At 42.0% G+C, this 20,185-nt stretch overlaps 1 protein-coding gene and 1 pseudogene across 2 annotated transcripts in view; both read left to right on the forward strand.

Annotated features, from left to right (window-relative positions):
- The window catches only part of lrrc52 (leucine rich repeat containing 52), a gene marked incomplete at its 3' end in the record, with an annotated part of 52,706 nt that overhangs the window by 7,222 nt on the left and 25,299 nt on the right, over positions 1-20,185 (forward strand). The window lies entirely within an intron of this gene.
- Positions 5,447-6,417, forward strand: LOC306926554 (tetraspanin-3-like; annotated as a pseudogene). The gene has a single exon. The product of its transcript is annotated as a tetraspanin-3-like (transcript).

A 20,185-nucleotide genomic window follows, 5' to 3' on the forward strand; every position in this document is an offset into this window, starting at 1 on the left:
CGTTTTCCATCTCGCCCCCAAAAGTGAAGAACAGTTGCACCAAAGGCCTGGCGAAGTCGCCCCAAAAGCCAGAGAAAGTCGCAAAACAGAGATGAAGAGTTCTTATAATTGTCATGGGGGCCTGCCCCGCCCCGCCCCCCCACACAGAGTCCTCTGAATTAATCTCTTCTTGGCTGGTGGTAGTTTTATTGTGAACAAGTCTTTTATACCCTACCTGGCAGGTTAAAACAAAAGCCACCAGATTAGCTTTATTTGAATATTGATTATTTGAATGCCTGAACTGCATGAACGTAAAAGTTGACAGGCAACGTCCACCCCCCACCACCCCCTCGCCCCCGGACAGTTAGGAGTCAGGACAAAAGAGGTGTTACAAATTCTTCACGGGGGCCAAAGCCCCGTAGCCCCCACAGAGTTGTTGTCACTGCCCTAAAACCTCAGGCAAAGTCGCCCAAAAAGTCCGGACAAGTCGCCCAGTAAAACCGCTGTATTTTCGAGGTAACAGAGAGAGAGAGAGAGAGAGAGAGAGAGAGGGAGGGAGAGAGAGAGAGAGCACAGAGTGAGCGAGATTTTTACCTGTACTTTTGAACAGAGAGAGAGAGAGCACAGAGAGAGAGAGAGAGAGAGAGAAATCACACCCGTGTGAAGTGAGGGGCGCTTTGTGTTGCCACAAATTTACGTCACATTTGGCAGACATTTGACCTAATTTCTCCTTTCATTGTCAATGGCAAATATTGAGACGTGTGGGGACAAAAGCTGTATGAGGAAAAATGGTTTTAAAGTCCCCTTATGTAAACAAGTCTTAGTGCTAGAGAGAGGGGGGGAGCTAGAGTGTCTAGCTAGAGTGGGAGTGGAGGGGGCCCAAGGGGGGTCATTAGCCCCATTTTGTTTGCGAATTTTGCCTTTTCCTGAATCATTGGACATAGCTAGAGTGAGAGTGGAGGGGCCCTAGGGGGGGTCATTGCATGAATCATGAACTGTAGAAACAACAACAACAGATCAACTGTAGGTCAAGTTAATGTTAAAAAGATATTAGAAGAAAAATGTATATAACAAAGGTGTACTTTAGTACATAGCTGCACAACACTACTTCAATACTAGAAGAAAAAAAAAGTTGTCATAGCAGCAAAAAAGTAATAGAAATGGTCTTCAAAGTCACTGGGACATGCAGTTTAGTTTAGTTAGTAGCAACTGTGCAATGGTTAGTTTTCCCGTTTATATTTAATTATTAATAATATTATTCCTTAATATGTAATAAGTAACATATTACTCTCTTGAGTAATATTGCCCAACACTGATCACCTGACACAAACACAACAGGTCAAACGTAGGATTTGTAACAGTTTTCTTATAAAGAACAAAAAATCACACCCGTGTGAAGTGAGGGGCGCTAATATATTAAAGTCTAACTCATGTTGATTAGGTGATGTAATGGTGATGTAAAACTAACGGTGCAAACACAAACATTAAACGCCATTAACAATGAAGAGACAATATGATGTAAATGACACATTATGACGTACATTTTTCCTTCATTGTCAATACGTTTACAAAACAAACATTGAACTAAATACAAACATTAAACCTGTGTATAGGAGGGGCTTGTGCCCCTCAAAAATATAGAGGAAAAAAAGTGCATTAGTACATAGCTTTACAACAGTGGTCCTTGATCCACTGTTGTGGATCAAGGACCTTGAGGGGGTTCCAGGTGGTCCCCAGCTAAATGATGGAGAGTTGGTAACCAAATGGACCCTTATATAGATCTTTAACTCTTACGAGTGTAAAATAAATGGTTTCAAAGTTGACATAGCAGAATAGCAAAAGAGTAGATAGAAAAATAGATACTCGGTTGTTTGCTGAAAATAGCCCATCTACAAGCTCACAATGCAATATAGCAGAGGTGGAAAGTAAGTAAATTTACTTACTTCATTTAGTACTGTATTTTTGTCAGACAGACAGACAGACAGACAGACAGACAGACAGACATGTTAATGCATGGGTGGGGGTGGGTCAATGGCAAGGTGCCAACCTTGAATGGGGGATGAGCCATTCATCACCCATTCATCAAGTGATGGGGGGGATATTTCCAGAACGACAGCTATCTATGGAAATGGTATACAACAATGCTCAGTGCAATGGCTAAACTGTATTATGGTGTGTATGTTCTAAAATATTAAAAATGTGGTAAAATAAATATGGGGCGAGATATCCACGCTTCTGAGTGAGATATCCACGGCTTGAGTTATCCACGGCTTGGGGGTGAGTTATCTTCACTTTCTGAAATTCCGGGGCGACCGTTCTTCACTTTTCGTGGGGGCGAGTTGGTAAAGGGGCGACTCGTCTGGTATTCAGAGCGAGAGCCCTGTATGCAGATTCAAACACACTTCCTTATTTACTACAGCATAAAACCTTTACAATTGTTTTAGTTGCCTACAGACAGACGAATTTCCCGGATGTGCATTATTTGTCTATGGGAACCGGCAACTACTGGCGATAGCAGGCGAACAAGCGATAGACGGAGGAACGTCGCCCAAAAAGATACAAATAATTCATCTTTTTGGGCTGTATGTTATGATGCCAGTGTAATGGGATTATTAATACTCCTAACAGAGACTTTAAGAAATAATCGAGGTAGAGAGTGGACTGAAACAATGTCACGTTTATTACAAGGAGTGGTCTGTACCAGCCCAGGGAGGTGCACGCATGCAAGCCTCCCTAGCTGTCGACATCAGTTTCTCTTATACACAGTGAAGGAACACAAATACATTTGAGGTGTGGTCAGTGGACATGTTCAAACATGGGTCTTGGGTAAGAATAGGTCATCTTGACAGACAATCAACAGGTGGAAGCCTTGCTCCAGGCAGTGTAGTATTTTCTGCCACTACATTCCTCCATTTCAAATATGTAAATTAAATGTCTCATATTAATTTATACCAAGGAACATGAGATACTATACTGTCTGCAAATTTACTACAAAAAGATGACTTATATATGGACTATCTCCTAGAGTAAGAAAGGTTTACATTTAAGTGTATTCAATGTTCACCCACATGATAATTTTCTTTTTATTACACACAACTTCTGATGGCTGGTAGGGGCGAAAACCCTTTTCCTTCTTATTGGGAAATTCCAACCTACGACCCTCGATTTGTCTTGAGCGATCACTCATAAGCCAGCATCAGGTGTAGTCTTTTTCCGTGGTTCTTTCCTCCATGCAAATGTTCTCCTCTCCTTATGTTTCTGTCACACGTTGTGGCATGGCATTTTAGTCTTTTTTCCCCATGGTGGGCCCAGTATTTCGTCTTTATCCGGCTCCCATCGTTGTCACTGGGGGTTGACTGCGGGGATCGAATGCGTGTGGGCCGTGTAGGGACGTCTGGAGTCTCTGGACGGACATGATGATGTGGCTTGGCTCTCATTGGTGTCACTGGCCCATGTGACATATTTATATGTCTGTCAGGTTTTCTTAGAGGGAGAACAACTTGCAGGTAATTTTGTTCACTTGAATTATTTCCACCGTGGTTAAAAAAGTGGTTATACAAAATTCATTTCAATATTATTATTATTATTATTTTACATTAATTGTCTTCAGCTTCAGCTTGTTATGTAGACAGCTCTAGAATTGCACTTTATGTAGTCATAGCACTTTATAGTACACATGTATAATATATTATATAGTATAGTATGTATAGTTTACATAGATACTCCAATGTTACGTTCTTAGTTTACGCATGATTCATGATGACTACTTTTTATACATGTGATGTATGCCATGCTTTTTGTTATTGCTTAATGTAAGTCGCTCTGGATTAAGAGCGTCTGCTAAATGCCTAAATTGTAATTCATATAACACTAGACTGACGTCACTGTATGTGTGTATATTTACCCATCATACAAACCCAAATCCTTTCAGTGCTTTCTCTGGTTGTCTTCATTTGTTTGTTTGTTTTTTCCTTGTTCAAACACATCTCCTGATATGTTTCTCTTAATTTATTGGATTTCAGAGCTGGAAAAAAACAAAACAACACACTACCCCTATTCTAAAACATTTGTTCTATACTTTTCCCCAGATGATAATACATAATTAGGAATTTATTAAGATCTATCTTGATCACAGTTGATCACAATCTTTCACAGTCTGATTTATGGTTAACTCCCTCTCTTATGGTTATTAGCTACATTGACAGGTTACACATTATTGCATCTTTACACTGTATTTCATCACTACTAGTATCCTCCTGTCAATGCAAATATTTCAATAATGTATGAAATCGTGTGGGAGTGAGTGGGTTCTTACCTTGTCGGTGTAATGTCTATAGATACTCATTTTTCCCTTTGTCCTTCCTCCTGTAATTGCATTGTATCACAACACTCTTCCTAGATGAGTTATTCTAAGTTTTTAGTGAGTTAGTCAATATCACCATATTAACCATGCCATGCACACTGGGAAAGGAAGATATTCATTAAATTGTCAACACATTTAGACCATCTCATTGATTCACCATCCAGTCCTGGAAAGTAGGAAAGAACAATTTTCATTAGAATGACTTCACCTAAAAATAACACTGTTGTACACAGTGATACCTTAAAACATTTTACTTACTTATAGGCCTACTCGATAAACATCACATTCCACACATACCCGGGCCATTCATTCTCCACACTTGCCCCTGCGTAGGTCTTCATTCTACTTCGCTCCATATCACACCAAATCTGTGTAGTGGCCTAACCCATAGGTCGCCACTTGACCCCCGGCTGGGCCCCCCCTGTCTGCTTAACTTGGTTGGTAGGTTGCTGACAGTGTTCTCATAGAACATCAGCTGTGCTGTCTCCAATTTCTTCTTTTTCATGAAGTCCTGTGAGAGTGCGTTCCTCTCAGCATGCAATGCGTGACCCCACACCTCAGTCAAAGGTCGGGTTTCCCAGCCAATGCAAGAGGTCATAACACTGTAGATTGCAGGGAGCAGGCCATTGATCAAGGAGGTTTTTAACAAGTCATTGTAAGCGGGGTTGTCTAGTGGCACACCACAGTGCTTCTGAAAGCAGTTCTCCAGTCTATTTCTGTAGGTGTCACAGGTTTCATCAGGCCATTGCTTAGTGCTGTGAATTTTTTGCCAATCAGTGGGTACTGGAAATGCTGCTTTGATGCTGTCCCAAAAAGACCACCGTGATTCAGCAGCTGTCCAGTGACAATGTGATTTTGTGCTCCATTCACATCAAAATGTTCCCTGAGATGTAGCCATTTTAATCCAAAGACTTTGCGAAATACAGATTCGAGCATTCTTGCCGATGGCTCATACATCTCAATCAAGTCTATTTCTGAGTGCTGTGCCCCAGTCCCCCGATGAGGATGAGGTTCTGGATATGGAATGAATGGAAATAGCTTCCTTGGACAAAGTCTCTGTGACAACTGCTCCCCCCTGTCCTTGATTGTTTTTTAGGGGTTCAGTCGGTCGGTCGGGGTATCGGGATGTCAGCGGGCCAGGACAATATGTCTGAATAGAAGAAAAGCCTTTTAACTTTTATAGCAATACTGGATTCCTTCTCAGTATCAGGCATGGGGCAGTGCGGCATAACGTCGTCAAAGACGGTGTTGGTCTTTCTAAATCTGATATTTTGGGCAGCAGCTGGTATTTTATGCTATGTTGGAGCCTATGTGTTCATCACATATGATGACTATGACCACTTCTTTGAGGATGTGTATACCTTTATCCCTGCTGTGACCATCATTGCTGTCGGAGCCCTCTTGTTCATTATTGGACTCATTGGATGCTGTGCTACAGTACGAGAGAGCTACTGTGGACTTGCAAATCATCCTTCTGCTGGTGTTCATGACGGACGTGGCTGTGGTGGTTCTTGGATATATTTACAGAGCAAAGGTTGAAGATGAGGTTAACGGTTCCATCCGGAACGTGTATGACGAGTACAGTGGCACCAACAGTGATGCCCCGAGCCGTGCCATCGACTATGTGCAGAGACAGCTTCAGTGCTGCGGAATCCACAATTACTCGGATTGGATGAACACTCGCTGGTTTAATGAAACTAAAAACAACAGCGTCCCCATTAGCTGCTGCAAAAGTAATACAGAAGCCTGCACTGGATCTCTTGCTCATACTGAAGACCTCTACCCGGAGGGATGTGAAGTTCTAGTTGTGAAGAAACTAAAAAAGATCATGATGTATGTCATCTGGGCTGCACTAACATTTGCTGCAATTCAGATGCTGGGGATGCTGTGTGCATGTGTGGTACTCTGCAGGTGGAGCCGAGACCCCGCCTACGAACTACTCATCACTGGGGGAACCTACGCATAAAGTTTCCTTCTAACAATAATACGTTCACAGACGTGCACTAAGAGTGACTTAAACCGGTTTTGACCGAGAACATGAAAACAAACTATTTTACATACACTAACATCTTACCTTTTTTTTTTTTCCCTTTTACCTTTTGTTTTTCAAAAAGCTATTGGCCAAATTATTTGAATGGTCAATGGGGAATGAGATTTTACATGTAATCTGCTGCTGTGACTACCTACGTTTTACCCTTTGTTTGAGGTAAGTTAGAATGTGGTCGCTGTCAGTTTGCACTATGTGTGTGTGTATGGTTTTGCAGTATTTTATAAATATTTAAATATAGTGTAGTACTTGAGTGAAAAAACTTCCCCATGTGTAGTCTAAATAGGCGACATGAGGCCAGGTCCTTTGAAATAACATTAATTTACTCATCAGATCTTTCAGACAAATGTGGGCCCGCAATTCTACTCGGTACATCTACAATTTGACATGCAATCTAAAATGCCGTAGAGGTTTTGTTTGTTTATTGTTTCAGCAGCCTACTGAATGTAGTTTTAGAGGTTTGACAATATGTCGCCATAGACTCAAGAATAAATTATGTTCCAATGCTTAAAATTAATTTGAATTAAATTATGTTCAACTTAAACTATACTTCATAAACTATACACTTCTTAAACTATACATGTCCCCCCTCTGAGCACTTCTGTCGGATATAGATAGAATTTATCCATAGAATTGCTCATAATTGCTAGAACCATCGCTTTACTTTAAACATTTTTAATATTACCTAAGCTATTTAACAGCATCAACATCCTATTAACACTAAGCTATTTTACCCTATTCGTCACTTCCTCCTGCCAGTCTATCTATAATTGAAACAACGTGCTAGGTATGTTTTGTGCACGCAGATCTGCTATTTTTAAAATCCTTTTCTATCTTTCGGTACATTTTTTTTCCCTAACTTCAAATAAAATGATCTCACATCTATAAAGAAATAAACTAAGGAAGGAAGGCCGACTTGGTTAAATGGTTTTTAACTGTTAAATCTTGTTCATTGAAAATAGCTGATCCACGGGTTCACTCAACTGATTTCTTAAAATAAAATGCTAGTATTTACATGACTCGTAACTTAAAATAGTATTTACGTTAAAATAGTATGTACATGACTCTGCTGTATATGGTTTACACTATTATTGATATATTTATTGATATATAAATAACCACCATGATCAACTAGACATTCAAATTGAACCTCATAGCTTATCATACAAATGTGTATGCGTCTTAATTAATTTACCAGTATGCTTGCTGCTTGATTGTTTGATGGAAAGTCCAGATAATAAAAATCCTTCCTTCTAAGTCCTCCTCTGACTACAATGCAACAGCAGCTGTAACCATGCACCCTCAGTGACAGTGCATGTGTGTATTACTGAACTGTGGAGTATGCTGCACTTTGTAAAAATGGCAAAATATAACTCCTAACGTTATTGACATGGGACTGATAGATCCCCCTGACTTATTTACAAAATCATTCCTGCATCCCAGGACTCATTACATTGATAATCTATTTACATCACTGCTTGGAATCAAGAATATAGTTAAGTGAAATGCCTGACCACGATCTCTAGCTGAATAAAGTGAGGTAGGAGAGGTATTAGGTAAATGTTGACTACAAAAATGAGCCAACAGGGCATTTGCCATGAGTGTGAGTTATCCAGAATAATAATCATCACCAGTCCTCGTAGAGGACAGTAAAGGTTCACATTGGTCTAAAGTCTAATTTACACATCTTGCTGACCAGAGACAATGTTTTATGACAAAGGCAACTATTAGGGGACCTTCTCTTGCCCCCCCCCCCAAACACTGATGCCTGTCAATCACACTGCTACTCTGAAAGGAGGGGTGCAAATGGACACCTGGTTGGCGTAAGTGACATGTCATGCTGTGAAACTCTCCTTAAATTAGAGAAACTAAACTGAACTGAAAACTGAACAATATGAGCCCCCACTGTTATTTTAACAGCTGTGATCAGGCTATTTCTGCGGACAAGTTTACATTTTGCGTGTGAAAATGCCTATGCTACCTTGCCTTAGGCGTTGGGGGGGCTGGTGAACTAGTCAAGCCCAATGATTTAGGTACCCCTTGATATGTGAGTCTTACTTACAATATGAGATACTCAGTAGTATACGGTATCTATCTGCCTGTGTTATATATATTCTTCAGTGCTCCTGGGCACGCATGGGAGGGAGACATGACGTCATGCCATCCACCGTTTCCGTAACAACAACTTATTTCCTACATTACATAGGGAATCACCCCCTATTTGGCTGTGGGTTTGTCTGATTTGACCTATTTGTTCATTAATATTACGTTTGAATCAAGACCAATTTACTACAAGATTTGGTGATTCCTAAAACTCCCTTAATTCAGTTGTCTGATAGACTATTGACTATAGGAAAGTTGTATGATCATATTGACAAGCCAAAAAGTATCTCATCAAGCTTGACGATTCCCCCCGCTTAAAGGACAGTGTCTTGTTACCCCCGTCGTAAAACTGCTTAATTTAGGCATGTAGCAGGGGTCGCTGCTCAACACGTAAAATGTCTTGAGACACTGTAGTAAAGTTGAATCAGATTGACCCCAAAAAGCAGTACTCTCTACTCACCCACTCACTATGACATCACCAATGGCCCACCATCGCAATCGCACGTACCTCGCCACAGAGTGGACGTACAGTGTTCCATCACATGAAAGGAAAAAGACAGTCATTAGTTCATCCCTGGAATGTTCCCTTTCCTCACATATAGTCCTCCATTGCTCATGCCTCTGTCCAAGTGCCTGCATGTCCATGTTCCCAAAATGTAATTCGGGAAATAGTCAATTCCCGCCTGTGTTGGGCCCCAAACCAACACACGCATACTGTTCAGACATCAAAGTGCGGAAACAGTCTGACTGTACATGTGACTTGCCGTGCGATGCGATAGGCGATCCATCTAATGGTCCCATAGTAATCAGGTTCCGTAAAACACAGTACTACTGATTTCTATGTCTGGTGAATCAACTTTGCCAATAATACCCTTTACATATCTAATTGCACGTCACTCACACTAACGTATGAGTTCTGTGTCTCACTTTTTAGGTTCACATGAGGGAATTGCGCTTGTCCATATGATCAACTCAACACAACTTCAAACCATGTCTTCCCTAATGGATGACCTGTCCGTATATGGGACCGTAATACTCATACGCATGTAGTTGAATACTGTAATTACTGGTTACTGTGTAGATTATCGTTATTACAAATCATACATTAATCACTCCAGCCCTATATACATTTTTTCCATGTTGCAAATAACTAATTTACAAGAACAACACATTGTGAGCTCGTAGATCTGCTTATTTTACAGTTATTTTATAATTCAAAATGAGACATTCTGCTAAATTGACAGAGTTTCTTAAATACAGCCACAGCTAACACTAATTTACTATTAAGCCTACATTGAATTCTGGACATTTACTTGCTACAGAGTATTCCTATATCGTGTATGTATAAGTAACATTACACTCACCAGACTTCCCAGCTCGACCCGTCCCAAGTGTGTCCACTCAGAGCAGCTGCTGTCAATGGTAGGGGAGAAGAACGGGGCTACTTTCTGAACTGCCTGTCCTGGAAAATGTCCCTTACTTGAATCTGATCTTAAGTTCCCTGAGGACCTCTCTAATCTTTCCACAAAAAATGCCATACCGATATATTCTGTATAGCGACAAAAACGAAAGGTTCCTAGGAAAAACAAAAACAGGGGTTCCTGTCTTGACTGGGAAAAAATGTGATGACAGTTACAAATATTGCCTATTGTAAGGAGTTACTTACTACCTATACATTTCATGCTTTGAGTATAATTTTGCCTATCTATTTAGTCCAAATATAGAGAGTGACAAAGCCCAATTACACTCAACTTGCCGTGACTCTGGGAAATTGTTATATTGTCATTATTTTATAATAAGACGTAATAAGATAATACATATGACCATGATGATCAGCTAACCACGTTACTGTTTGTTAATTACTTTAAATACAAGACAGCACTTACTGGGTAGACCTGCTATTTTGAGTCTGCCGCTGACAACTGCTAACTGCTGTCCTACTAACCATGGGTGGTGACACTTAACTAAAATACCAGGACTACATTCTTCATACTTACTTGTTCACAACGCCACATTTATACTAGGAAATCACCATTTGACTTTTCACAAAAATAGTATTTTCCGTTCATCCACACGTACGTCCCACACACTTCCATTCCATACTCAACATTCCACATTCCACATTCATACCTGCTGCTCGAGTCTTACGCGTTATACAAGTTGCTGTTTCACCATTCTCTTTTAATCTTCCCTGTGGGCTGTTTGGTCCCAACAGGAGAGAAAAGAAAGAAAATAACGGTGGACGCTGTCTGTATGATTTCCTATGCTATTCCCTATCCTACTGATATAGGCTATAGTTTTTCTATATAAATGTCTATGAAAGACTGTTACCACTCGGCAACGATGAAATACGATGAGGAGGGACTGTCACCACTCCTTTAAATACGATGAATACTATATAAATGTCTATAAAAGACTGTTACCACTCGGCAACGATGAAATACGATGAGGAGGGACTGTCACCACTCCTTTAAATACGATGAATACTATATAAATGTCTATAAAAGACTGTTACCACTCGGCAACGATGAAATACGATGAGGAGGGACTGTCACCACTCCTTTAAATACGATGAATACGATGAGGGACTGTTACCAGCTCTTTCAAATACGATGAATACGATGAACTAGTACTTTGTACGGCTGTATCTCTAACGATCACAGCCTCAAAATACAAAATGTTGTACATTGAGTCAAAACACTCTTACCCCAAAGTTCGTTTAGGTGTTGTCCCTGTCGGACCAGCATCTCAGATCCATATGCACAGCGCTATCATCTGAAAAAGAGAATGCTGACGGACAGTAGAAACACGCTGCTCACTGCGCCATAATTGTAATGGGATTATTAATACTCCTAACAGAGACTTTAAGAAATAATCGAGGTAGAGAGTGGACTGAAACAATGTCACGTTTATTACAAGGAGTGGTCTGTACCAGCCCAGGGAGGTGCACGCATGCAAGCCTCCCTAGCTGTCGACATCAGTTTCTCTTATACACAGTGAAGGAACACAAATACATTTGAGGTGTGGTCAGTGGACATGTTCAAACATGGGTCTTGGGTAAGAATAGGTCATCTTGACAGACAATCAACAGGTGGAAGCCTTGCTCCAGGCAGTGTAGTATTTTCTGCCACTACACCAGCAAGCCTAGTCTTATACCAAGTAGTAAACAAGAACCCATGTGGATTAAACACAAGCTTTTAGCCAAAGTTCATATATTTACTAATATGAAAACCATGCATCTGTAACTTAAACAATGTACATACTTTGGAAGTACGTTATAAACATGGAACCTCTGCGGCATAAGTCTCATGCTGGCTCACACCGGTAAAGTCATCATCAACAGCTGCCTTTGTCTTAAAGCGATGTAACGCCACGCTTTGATGGGTTATTATATCGCACCATAATGCATCGTGTCGTACAGTGGTGAGGGGTGGGGGGGTCGATTCGGGGGGCCAGATCGTGTGCTTTGCCACCCCCTATGCTGGTAGACAGCATAGGGGGTGGGGATAGCATAGGGGATACTTTACTCTTGCGCCACCTGAATGCTGCATGTGGATATGTATGTGTGAATATTAGTGATAGGCAAACACATCGGTATCGGACGATTCTAGTAATTTTTTGATAAATTAAACGGTCCGATTGTCTTTACAGATAAACAAGCCCAAAGTAACAGCTTAAACAGATCTACAAGCTCACAATATTAAATAAAGGGTATTACAGTTAAATCTGACTTGCCTAAGCCTGCAGTGCAGATACCCTGTTCCATGTATTTTTCAGAATGGACAAAATTATTATAATTTTTTTAATGAGATCATATCGATCATATCGGTAATATTGGTTATCGGCCATAACAGCAATTAATTCAGATATCGATATCGGCTAAAATGTCTCATCGGCACATCCCTAGTGAATATGTGTGCCTATTTTGTCCAGTGGTGTGTTCATGTCATCTCCATACAGCATATACTGTAAATTAGGGATCATCTTATTTTGCTCCCGATCCGATCATTTGAAAATGACGTGATCAGCCCCGATTTCCAATCACGTGATCGGATCGGGACAACACTACTGCAAATAACTGTGCGGCGTGGTAATAAGGTGACACGGTGGTCATGCTATTCTGTGCTATATGCTTGCCTCATGTCTCCAGTCTCCAGTCACTGTTTCTTTCTCACACATGTACGCTCAGATTCACACATGTTGTACACACGCTCAGACTCACATGTTGTACACACGCTCAGACTCACATGTTGTACACACACTCAGACTCACACATGTTGTACACACGCTCAGACTCACACATGTTGTACACACGCTCAGACTCACACATGTACACACTCTCAGACTCACACATGTTGTACACACGCTCAGACTCACATGTTGTACACACACTCAGACTCACACATGTACACACTCTCAGACTCACACATGTTGTACACACGCTCAGACTCACATGTTGTACACACGCTCAGACTCATACATGTTGTACACACGCTCAGACTCACACATGTTGTACACACGCTCAGACTCACACATGTACACACTCTCAGACTCACACATGTTGTACACACGCTCAGACTCATACATGTTGTACACACGCTCAGACTCACACATGTTGTACACACGCTCAGACTCATACATGTACGCTCAGACTCACACATGTTGTACACACGCTCAGACTCACACATGTACACACTCTCAGACTCACACATGTTGTACACACGCTCAGACTCATACATGTTGTACACACTCTCAGACTCACACATGTTGTACACACGCTCAGACTCATACATGTTGTACACACGCTCAGACTCACACATGTTGTACACACGCTCAGACTCACACATGTACGCTCAGACTCACACATGTTGTACACACGCTCAGACTCACACATGTACGCTCAGACTCACACATGTTGTACACACGCTCAGACTCACACATGTTGTACACACGCTCAGACTCACACATGTACGCTCAGACTCACACATGTTGTACACACGCTCAGACTCACACATGTACGCTCAGACTCACACATGTTGTACACACGCTCAGACTCACACATGTTGTACACACGCTCAGACTCACACATGTTGTACACACGCTCAGACTCACACATGTTGTACACACGCTCAGACTCACATGTTGTACACACGCTCAGACTCACACATGTTGTACACACGCTCAGACTCACACATGTTGTACACACGCTCAGACTCACACATGTTGTACACAAGCTCACACTCACACATGTTGTACACATGCTCAGACTCACGCATGTTGTACACACGCTCAGACTCACACATGTTGTACACATGCTCAGACTCACACATGTTGTACACACGCTCAGACTCACACATGTTGTACACACACTCAGACTCATACATGTACACACGCTCAGACTCACACATGTTGTACACACGCTCAGACTCACACATGTTGTACACATGCTCAGACTCACACATGTTGTACACACGCTCAGACTCACACATGTTGTACACACGCTCAGACTCACACATGTTGTACACACACTCAGACTCATACATGTACACACGCTCAGACTCATACATGTACACACGCTCAGACTCACATGTACACACGCTCAGACTCACACATGTTGTACACACACTCAGACTCACACATGTTGTACACACACTCAGACTCACACATGTTGTACACACGCTCAGACTCACACATGTTGTACACACGCTCAGACTCATACATGTATACACGCTCAGACTCACTTGTACACATACTCAGACTCACACATGTTGTACACACACTCAGACTCACACATGTTGTACACACACTCAGACTCACACATGTTGTACACACGCTCAGACTCATACATGTTGTACACACGCTCAGACTCACACATGTTGTACACACGCTCAGACTCACACATGTTGTACACACGCTCAGACTCACACATGTTGTACACACGCTCAGACTCACACATGTTGTACACACGCTCAGACTCACACATGTTGTACACACACTCAGACTCACACATGTTGTACACACGCTCAGACTCACACATGTTGTACACACACTCAGACTCACACATGTTGTACACACGCTCAGACTCACACATGTTGTACACACACTCAGACTCACACATGCAGATTTAGGCCATGGAACACACCATTGGTTGGGCTGCTGTGACAGGCCTCCTCACCCTGCATGTGTGAGTGGATGAGTGCACTCCCCCACTCGCCCCCTCCCCCTCTCACTATTTCTCTTTATGTTTTTCCTTGTATCTCTTTCTTCACTGATTTGTGTCACCGCCCAGCAACCCCCCCCCCCCCCCCCCCCTCCTCAACTCTCTTCTCTCTCTGCAGTAGTAAGGGAATGGATGTGAGTGTGTGTGTGTGTGTGTGTGTGTGTGTGTGTGTGTGTGTGTGTGTGTGTGTGTGTGTGTGTGTGTGTGTGTGTGTGTGTGTGTGTGTGCTGTCACCCAGGTGGATGCGTGCACGCTTCTCGCCCTCAGACGTCTTACTGGTATTATACTGTATAGAAATATCTTTAGCTTTCTTTTTTTTTTTACATTATATGCAATTACATTATTTTATATTATAGCATCATAGCTTAAGTTTAACTCAACCGTACATGCTGGTAACTGTCTTAATTCTAATATGATTATGTCACTTTGAATTGAATTGAATTATATTGAAAGTGCGTTTACTACGTTTTGCATGCAAAATGTTGAAATGTATCTTTGCTTTCTTTAAAAATGGGTACAACGAAAACACATCACATTGGGACAAGACACATTTACATAAAAACATAATAGAAGCAGGTAGTCGATGATGAGGAATGAATCATGGTCAAATAGATAAATTTAACAATAAAAGTGGCCTGGGGTATAGCAGGCTGGCTGTCCTTATGCGTCTGTCTGTCTGTCTGTCTGTCTGTCTGTCTGTCTGTCTGTCTGTCTGTCTGTCTGTCTGTCTGTCTGTTTGTCTGTGTTTACTCACTCCCTGGTTCAGATCCTGTCCATTTTGTCATGCTTTTGTCTGCTTTTGTCTGCTTTCTGCATGTGGTTATGATCGTGTTTCTCTCTGTTGTTTGGGTTATCTGTGTACTTGTGTCTTGTGTGTGTGTGTGTGTGTGTGTGTGTGTGTGTGTGTGTGTGTGTGTGTGTGTGTGTGTGTGTGTGTGTGTGTGTGTGTGTGTGTGTGTGTGTGTGTGTGTGTGTGTGTGTGTGTGTGTGTGTGTGTGTGTGTGTGTGTGTGTGCGCTCTTCACTAAGACGTGTTGACATCCTGCAATGCTGGCAGCAACCAAAGTCCCAGCGAGACCCCCCCAGGCATGGGGCCATTAGGATGGCAGAGAGGAGACCCCCCCAGGCATGGGCCATTAAGATGGCAGAGAGGAGAGGAAATGGAATTGAATTAGAGAGAGAGAGAGAGAGAGAGAGAGAGAGAATAGAAGAATAGAATAGAAGTGCATAGGAAATCTTGGAGCGCAGCATTAAAAAAAGAGGCAGATAAGAAAAAACATACAATCCTAGAATAAATATGTACTTCATCTAATTAGAAGAAGAAGAAGAAAGAAGACTTTACATTTGAAACAAATCTCAAAATGCTACAAAGCAAGGACAAAATAAGAATAAAACCAATTAATGCATTCTAATCTACCTAAAACAATGCATACTGTCATGATTCAGTTCATCTGTCATGATTCAGTTCATCTGTCATGATTCAGTTCATCTGTCAGATTGACTACTGTCTCTGTGATGGGTCTGAGTAAACAGTTGAAACTTCCCACGCAAGCTGGGAGAAGGAAGTCATGTACTGTAGCAACCACTTGTTGAACTCAGATGTCGAGTTGTGAATGCATGGATATTTCTCCTATAGATTTGGGGTTGCATCAGTGGTGTGCTGTGGATTTTTTAACTAGTAGGGCTGCATAAAGCTCATTTGAATTGCATGTGGGGGGGGGGGGGGCGTGCAACGGTGCGTGCAGTGTCTGAACTAACGGGGCGGCGCCCTGGACAGCCCTACCGCCAGGCGCCAGCTCACCACTGGGTTGCATTTATGCTGTAGTAGCAAGCTGGTTTCCACTGGCAAGACTGTGTTAGGATATACCTGGATGGTTGTCATGGTTGTATGTATGCTGGTGGCTGTACAGTATATGGCGGTTGTAGCTGGTTGGTTGTGTGTGGTTGCAGATGGGTTTGTCTATTGGTGTAGCTAGTCTGGCTAAGTGTGGTTGTAGATGGGTGTTGTATGTGTTGTATAGCTAAGTCTATGTGTGTGTGTGTGTGTGTGTGTGTGTGTGTGTGTGTGTGTGTGTGTGTGTGTGTGTGTGTGTGTGTGTGTGTGTGTGTGTGTGTGTGTGTGTGTGTGTGTGTGTGTGTGTGTGTGTGTGTGTGTGTGTGTGTGTGTGTGTGGCCGTAGAGTTGTTAAAGAAGGAGAGGTCGCACAACTCCTAGTCACGATGCAAAAAAACGTTGATTTTAAGATGACCAACGTTTCGGCACAAAATGCCTAATTCAGGGTTTGTGTGTATGTGTATTTCATATTCTGAAGAAGGCCGCAATTTTGTGCCGAAATGTTGGTCATCTTAAAATAAATGTTTTTTGCATTGTGACTACGAGTTGTGCGACCTCTCCTTCTTTTTCAAGTTTGTCTCACGCGGTCAGAACCTCCCCACTGTTGGTGTGCATTTCTACCTCTTTGTTTGTGTATAGTTGTTATTACCATACTAATAGGGTTGTAATGCCATGATTGGTCCCTGCGTGTGGTTGTAGCTGGGTGGTTTTATATGGCTGTTAATTGTACCAAAAGCTGATCTGACTGTCACGTGTGGATGTTGTGAGGATTTTGGCCCTGGGTGGGAAGCTGTGGTCCTTGGCTTCTTCACAGTTCCCTGACCATCTCATAGATGCCCAGGCACACAGCCAAGGGAGAGGTCAGAGCACGGGGTGAGAGTTAAATATTCATAAAGAGAGAAAGAGCAAGAGCGGTTGATGAGTTCAGAAAAAGAGAGACGGGGAGAGTTAAACAGGGCCAGCAGTCTATGCCATCCGAGTGAATTTGAATTGGATTTTAATAAATAAAGTGAATTATGATAAGATGAGTGGAAAGAATATAAATCAGCGTGATATGAGGATCGGTGAATGCAGACTCAGAGGGAAGCAACAGAAAAAAACCGAATGAAGAAGCAGCACCACAGTTATGAGAACCGGAGTAAAACTAAATAAATAAATGCAAAAAGCGTGTCTCGAGGCGAGGAGGTCTCAGGTCTTCTGTGGCTCAGACCCACCAGTCAGACACATTAAAACATTCATTATGACAAGGAGAGTAGGAGGCAGCAATACAATTAACAACAATTAACTGTTGCATTATTAATCAGCTGGAACAATTTAACAGCCCCATGTGGTGAATGATGCCATATCAAATGCAAGCGGTGGCCAGTAGGAAGCTGGCGTACCGCTGCGTGCACAGCAGTGGAAACTGTAAATCTGGGTGCATGTGATGTTACTGTGGGTGTGTTTATAATCACCAGAGGCAGACCGAGGAAATGGCTCAGGTGTGTGTGTGTGTGTGTGTGTGTGTGTGTGTGTGTGTGTGTGTGTGTGTGTGTGTGTGTGTGCGTGTGCGTGTGTGTGCGTGCGTGCGTGCGCGTGCACACTGGTGGAAGAAGTACTCATATTTGGCTTTCGGAATTTTGTCATATGGCATATGGTTTGTTTAAGCGTCATAAACAAACATTACCAGGCGGCCATCACTTCACACAAGTGTGAATGAGCAATGTAGAAATACTCTGTTAAAGGTTTGACATTCACAATTTACTTGAGTAAAAGTACAAAAGTATTGGCATCATTATGTGTGCGTGCGTGCGTGCGTCTGCGTGTGCTTGTGTGTGTGGAGGTGTTAATCCAAAAAGCAATATCAAAGTCATTGGACTGAAACTGAAATTGAAAAAGAGAGGAAGAGAGAGAGAGAGAGAGAGAGAGAGAGAGAGAGAGAGAGATAGAAGGCAACTGACCAAGACTGATGGAGGGGAAACTATACACAATCAAAAGAGGCAGAATGGAAAATAGAATGATAACGCCATTAAGACAAACGCAAGACACGCAAATGAAAAATGGTAGATTTGGAATGAAAAGGTAATGAGAAAGAAAAGAGAGGCGGGTAAGACAGGTGGAGGAATGATGGAGAATAACTGTTGCTGACGTTCGCTTTCCCCTCATTCGTCTGTCTGTCTGTCTCTCTATCTCTCTCTCTCTCTCCTCATCCTTTGTCAGAGGAAGAAGGGATATCATACACAGATAAATAATGGAAGAGAGGATGATGGCAATCTGACTAATGCTGTATTTGAGATGAGTGTGAAGGCGTGCGTTTTTCATTCCTGGTGAATGTGATGGTGAAAAGGTCAGCTATTCTTAGACAACCTCTCTGTGACAGTTTACCGGCAAAGCTGAAGAGCGGATCCATTGCAAGAGGTTTGCATGGATGGGCCACCATGCCCCAAAGACCTACAACACACATTTTACTGTATGACCAAAAGCCCTAAACTGCACAAGGGGTATATCACACACAGAAAATAACCAATCTGCAAGCTCACAGTGCATCACACCGCAACGCATTGTGAGCTTGTAGATTAACTATTTTCGGTGCGCAACTGAGTATAAATCACCCCTTAATGTTCCCATTAGCATCCATAAAACCGAGCAGGACATGTTTACGCCAGTGATGACGCTCTGGATAAGAGCGTCTGCTAAATGCCTGAACTGTAATTGTAATTTGTCACCGGATTTATGTCACCGGAGTAAAGATCCGTGAAGGTGAAAACTCCAACCCTTTTAGCCACTACACCGTTGGTGGTGGTGACATTGTCCTTGTTAGGCCGTTGGTGGTGGTGACATTGTCCTTGTTAGGTTGTTTTTATGCCAAAATAGAGATCTTGACTTCAGAAAGTATGACTCATTATGTTTGATGTAATTTAGTGGCCAACAAACTGTGCCAGGCTGATTGAAATTCATTGTGGTGATTGTAAGAACACAGAGAAAGGACAGCACATGCAGACAGAAAGGGGAATTTAGTGAAATATATATTGAAAATAACCATAACCATCAGAAATTAGCTGAATTGCACATGGAAGTTGTGATCATGTACTTTTAATTAGGTACACTTTCATTTTTATTGCGGATTCTTAGGCATTATTGCAACATAGGCTCCGTTGCTTATGTGCATATTAACATTTGACTTCCTTCCTGTGCCTGCTTGTATTAATATCAGATGTGTATTTTTTGTTGTGATTTGTAGTCCATATAACTGTTTATGTAATGTAAGTAAAAACCAGGAAGTGAACTTACGTATGTACTGACTGTACATTGAAGTTGTTCATTGGATATAGATTTTCTGATATGACAAAACTTCCCCTTCCCCAATGCATTCACACCACATTCACAGCCATGCATTCAATGTCTTGTTCAAGGACACGGAGACAGGAGGACCATGTGGGGATGGTTCCAGGAAGACACACACAGAGAGAGAGAGAGAGAGAGAGAGAGAGAGAGAGGGGGGGGGGGAAAAAATAGAGAAAGAAGAAAAAAAAGGGAGGGAGGGCAATATTCATTATGGTAGTATAATAGTAATGTCCATCTCATAACATAAGTCAGAAAAGGCTGCCAGATATTCAAACATTTGAGGGCACAATAACCTCTACTGTCAGATGATGCGTACT

Source organism: Electrona antarctica, assembly GCF_951216825.1.
Source record: "Electrona antarctica genome assembly, chromosome: 7".
In the NCBI taxonomy this organism is placed as follows: domain Eukaryota; kingdom Metazoa; phylum Chordata; class Actinopteri; order Myctophiformes; family Myctophidae; genus Electrona; species Electrona antarctica.